We start from the raw sequence: 6,097 nt of genomic DNA on the forward strand, positions 1-6,097 counted from the left end.
TTACCTTTCTGTGGATTTTTAAGGTTCCTAGGACCATATACACTTTAATATATAAGCTTTGTTGGTTCAACTTGAAAAAGTAAGTGTTTATTTTTAATTTTAAGTTATTTCAACTTAAAGTATTTTTGGATGAATTAAAGGTATAGTTCACCTAAAAATGAAAATGATGTCATTACTTTCTTATCCTCATGTTGTTCTAAATCTGTATAAATAATTTTTTTAATTTTTTTGATGAACACAAAATAAGATATTTTGATAAATGACTGAAGGCATACAGCTTGTAACCATTAACTTCCATAGTAGGAAAAACAAATATGATGGGATTCAGTGGGTACCATCAACTGTGTGCTTACCATCATTTATCAACATATCTTCTTCATCATTTATCACAATACCTAAATAACATTTGTTTTCCTACTATGGAAGTCAATGGTTACAATCAGCTGTGTGCTTACCTTAACAAAAAAACTGCGTTTGTGTTCATCAAAATAAAAAATCTCATAGGTTTACAACAAATGAGGTTGAGTAAATGATGACAGAATTTTCATTTTTGGGTAATCTAGCCCTTTAACGAACACTTGCTTTCCAACAAATCTTTTTTTTTACAGTGTAGCTTGACAAAAAACCTTTATTCCTAAGTGAATATCAATTATTTTCTCATTAAGGTAATTAGAATAACATTTTTGTATCATTAAAGTAGTGAGAGCTGATAGGAGAAATGCATAAAACCACATAATAAAAACATCAAAAACACAATCCCAATAGTACTAAAAAGCTACAGCTTTTCTAATGCAAAATATGTTTCATTTTTATCTTTGATTTTCCGAATTAAGTATGTCCCAGACATGCTCCATTGCTTTGGGTTAAGTGTTTTTATTGTCAGTATACCACAGGCAGGTTTAGTCACCCCACCCACCCATCATTCCTGACCTCTATCTCTAGTTTAAGGTTATTTCAGACCCCGATAAAAACAGCCGTCTCGCTTTCTCCGAGCTCATTAGACGAGGCAGGCAATTAGAGACATTAATTGCAACGGGGGCATAAGGAGGAGGAAATGTACACCTGGAGGCAAAGGAAAAGTGGGCGGGACTTAAAAGTGCAGGGGTGATTGGACGAAGCCATCTGTGTGTGCGTGTGGACGTCTGCATCTCTGATGACTCTCAGCATCCTAATGAAGCATGCAAATATAACTGCATAACAGAGCAGAGAGTGTTTTTTTTTTTGGTTACGTTCTCAGCTGACCTTGTCTGTCAGTGAGGCTTTGTGTAGTAGGAGATGTTCTTTGTGGTGTGCTGTGTGCCTTCAGAGTGATTTTGAATTGGTTTTCAGGACCCTCGGGTCAGGTCTCTAGGGGGAGAGGTTATACTATTGCATATCTGTGCAAACTGTATCAGCAGCCAGCACATAAAAGCTGTTTCTGTCTCATAGAAGTGTCCCCAGTTGTTTTTTTATGTGTATGTACTGTCTAAGTAGAAAAATGTGTGCTTTTAGAATGTGTGTGTCAGGTTTTGCCAAATATCCCCAAAAGGATTGTAAAACTTGAACTTATCAGGCCTACAGTCCTATAGTTGGTAGCACATTTGTACTAGTGACATTTAGGAGCATAAAAATAAATATACATAAATAAAACCCACATATGCCATTGAAGAACCATTGGTTGTGTATGGTGGGAGTGTATAATGATATAAAAATAAACCTGTGTTGATAGCTTCAGGTCTGAGAATAATGCTGTGGTTGGCGAGACTTTAAAAAACTGTTACTCTGGCTTTATTTATCGAAGGTTGGTCCAACATCAGCACCTTTAAGAATCTACAGGACAACAAACCAGTAAAGGAGTGTAAATGTGCTTGCTCAGCCACCGCGTGTGTGTTTTCGTGTGTGTCTGTGGGTGGTAAAAGTGCAGCCTGTCCATTTAAGGAAGGGATTATTCCTTCTTTCTTTCCTTTGGGACGGCACATCAGTCTGACTGGGGGGAATTTTTACCTTCTGATGTTTTAATCCTTCCATTTCTCTCTTTTATCTCTCTGTCCTTACTCCCTCTTTTCTGCAATCCTCATCAAAATGGTGCTGGAGCATCTCTATAGAGCAAACACTGAGAGGTTTTGATGGGATTTCAGCTGCCTTGTATCGTGTGTATGTGTTTGGGTGCTTGTTATTGTGTTTATAGTGTGACTTTGTTATTACAGACAATGTTCAAAAGTGGATTTATGACTTTGACAAACAGCATTTAATGAGAGTCTGTAAGTGTGTATGCGTATTAATGTGTGTGTGAGTGAAAATGTAACACACATTTCATATCCAATTAGTTGTAGATGTACAAGACAAACTGTATGAATGGAATCATGACAGAAGACATCCATTCTGGCTGACCTGGAAAAGGGAGAGAGAGAGAGAGAGAGAGAGAGAGAGAGAGACCAGAGGCAGACATTTCCAACGCCACCACATCACTTTGGATTTGCATGCTCTATATCTCCAAGCAGTTGTATTTGTGTTTTGCATTGTATGGTCATGAAACTAGAGCAGAACTATTGTGCTGTGAACTAGTAACAATGATGAAATGCACTGAGAGTGTTTGCCAGCTAGATACATTTTACATAAAAACTAAGATAAATCATACGTATGCTGATAGCATTAAAAGTATACTAAAAGTTAATGCAGAATTATTCAGATAAGGATACTTGCTTGAATGTCAACTAGATTTTTTAAAAGTCTGCTATTATGGACTTCTAACAAGATGTAATTTAAGTCTCAGGTGTTCCAATGTGACCTCACATTGATAAAAATAAAAATGGCATGCCTAACGAGACTGCTTTGGTTTAAAAAGGATTAAAAAACAAGGAGCGGGTGGATTTTATTCATCGTAGGGCGGTTGTGTTCCCCCAACACACATTATGTCCATTATGTCCAAACACCTTGTAACAGTGGATTTTGCATTATAGGTGCCCTTTAAGATGTGACACACACTTGTATGTTTTTCTCATGGGAATGCTTGATTTTTATTGGCCATTATTCCCAGATAACAACCGCTCAAAACTCACACACTAACCCGAATGTTGTACATTATTTTTAGAGGTACAGTTTAATATTACACAAAATTTAAATATAAATATGTCTTTTGATAGCATATATTTACCAATCATTAAACAAAATAGCGTGTCTGTGACATTTGAACGTCTTGCCTTGTTTTAAAACCGAAAAATAACTGGGTTTCCCTCGCGGATGGTCTGCATTTGTTAAAAAATAACTAATTAAATATTTCAAATCAATATTTAATGTTCCTTAATTGTGAAGTAAATAGCCATGAAATAAACAAGATAACATACAGGCAGACGGTTGTTATTGTGAAATAAATAAATCTGTCAACAGTCGTGACTAGATATGACTGAATTAAAATAGCGCGTTAAAAAAAAATAATAGCGCGCTACAGCTTTAAATAAGTGATTTGGCGCTTCCGTCGCCTCAGTGATAAAACATTAGTCACAACGCAAATCTATTTTAGCCACTCGGACTGTTTTTTTACTACAAGTCGGGAGTTTTCATAACATTTGACAGTATTTTTCACGTTTTCTTCTTCGACTGTTTATACACTGTGGATAGTTACAGCAAAGATATTTACTTCGTGATGAAGGGTAGGTGTTCATTATCCTCGCTGTCATTTTACACTGTACGTTTTGCACCGCAATGCGGGTTAACTCTGCTTCCGAGCAGGCTTCATAAGCCTGGGTTAATTTTGCGGGTAACCCCGCTTCTAAATTACAACCCTTGACCCAGGGTTAAAAGGCTAAGAAGGAAAAGCTTTTATGCGTGCAAATGTGTTAACGTTAGTTGTGTGTGCTTGCTAAAACTACTGAAAAAGGTCTGAGGTGATTCTGACGTTAAACAAAATAACAATGACAAAATATTCTCCTGACAAGAAATAACATGTGGTATGCAAATGTTTTTTTTTAATGTTTTAAGTTATATATTTTACATTTAAAACTTAGTTTGAGGTTGGTTTATGTTTTTTTAATTAGCCAATGAGCTTTCCATTTAGAGCTAACGTTGTGTACTGTAAACACCGTGTGTTTACAAAACAGCACTATTGTAGCATTGTGATACACTATATCACATTCATAGCCTCCTGGTACTTGGATATGGCGTTTTGGATTACGCTGGCCTAACTGTCTGATTATCCAGATAAACCACAACCAGGACACACATTTATGCACCTGCTTCACTCGCTCTGATACACATTATCCTCTGTCCAATCTTCTGTGAAACCCGGCTTAACGTCAATGGAGGTTCCAGTCTGTCTTAAATGAGTTTTCTTTCAGAATGCTGCAGGAACAGAATGAAACAGTATTTATATTGTATTTCCAGTCCCAGATACGTGAATATTATTACTTTACAGCCTGCAGCTCAAACTCTTATCGTTCCTATTACAGTTCTCTAAAATGAGTCTTTTTGAGCCTTTCTGCAACCAACTAGAAATCATCACTAGCTCCTGTGGTTTGGCTCATGAAAGCTGTGTTGATTATGAATCCTATTCAGAAGATATTTACATTTATATTGTTTGGTTTACTCTTTGAATCACAGACTGAATTTACACACACACACACCGTTATTTGTGTATTTATTGAGGATAGGTTCACTTGTTGGTATTAGGGATCGACCGATATGGATTTCAGTGCCGGTGCCGATGACCGATACAGGCTGTCGATTTTCTTGAGCCGATATTTGGAGCCGATTCTGTTTTTGCTCACTCAATTTACATCATAAAAATGACACGATGATGCCAAATGTTACAAGTCTCAATTTAAAAAAGTAACATTTATTGAACTTATAAAAACTATATTTAACAAATGGTAAAAACAGGTGAGGGTGCTATGGAACCATCTTTCGATGTTGTCATGGAAAGGTTGGTTGTTTTTAGTCACATGACCTGCAATCGCTTGCGACTTCCAGCACTCTGTCTGTAAATAATGCCGGAAAAAAATCGGCGAACACGGCAGCCAAATATTGGCCGATGCCGATACACATAAAACGCGCAAATATCGGCCCGATATATCGACCGGCCGATATATCGCTGGCTGTATCACTAGTTGGTATGTTGTTCTTTATTCGTGAATATGTGTTTTGATGTTTGTGTGGGTGGTTTAAAAAGCAAAGCAATTTTATCAGAATTTGGTTGAAAAAATATTTATGGTTTCATAAATATTTAAAGAGCACATATTTCATTGCTAAAAACGTGTATTTGGTATAATGCAATGTGTTCGCGTGGTTTATAGTTAAAAAAAAAAAAAAAGCTCTAGATTTCATTCTCTTCCTAAAACGCACGGATTTGTAAAACGCTGATTGGCCATCTAATCTGTACAGTGTGATTGGCATGAACACCTCTGACGTTACCCGAAATGTGACGCTCCTTACCATGTTTGAAAGATTTGCGCACATTGCAATGCTAATAGGAGTTAACTTACAGGCCGTAAGTCCGAAGAGAGAGGAATTATGATAATGTCGGTCTTCTCTACATCACCAATCACAGTAAGTGAAGTGTTGCCTACAATCTGTGTGTTTGTTGTAGTCCAAGAAAAGAGATTTACGTTGGAGATGATAACTCGCATCATCGTTTATGTTGGGTTATGTACCCTTTGCATATATTAATACACACCTACACACCAAAGGAAATGTAAAATTGTGAATCGGACCATTGGTGCTCTTTAATATATATTTTAATAGATTTATATTTATCGGACCATTGGTGCTCTTTAATATATTTTTTAATAGATTTATATTTGTGTACACAAAACAGCACCTGAGGTTGTGTTAATGTAATGTAGACAGACCCATGTCAATCACAATGCTACAGTTGTGTTTTTGTATATTGTTGAATGTCTGCCAAATGCCGAAATGTTTAAATGTAAATACATCTTCAGGCAATAGTTGTGAAGTACACAAAGGAAAATACAAGACTCATCAAGATCAAATTAACCATTCATTCATGTAAGATTGTGTGTAAACAAGATCAGAACAAATGTGTGTACAATGCCTGAAGTGCAGAGGAACAAAACACAAACCACAAAATAGTTAATAGAAATCATTAATGGAGAAAATAAATATG

The sequence above is a fragment of the Paramisgurnus dabryanus genome, chromosome 10 (genome assembly GCF_030506205.2).
Source record: "Paramisgurnus dabryanus chromosome 10, PD_genome_1.1, whole genome shotgun sequence".
In the NCBI taxonomy this organism is placed as follows: Eukaryota; Metazoa; Chordata; class Actinopteri; order Cypriniformes; family Cobitidae; genus Paramisgurnus; species Paramisgurnus dabryanus.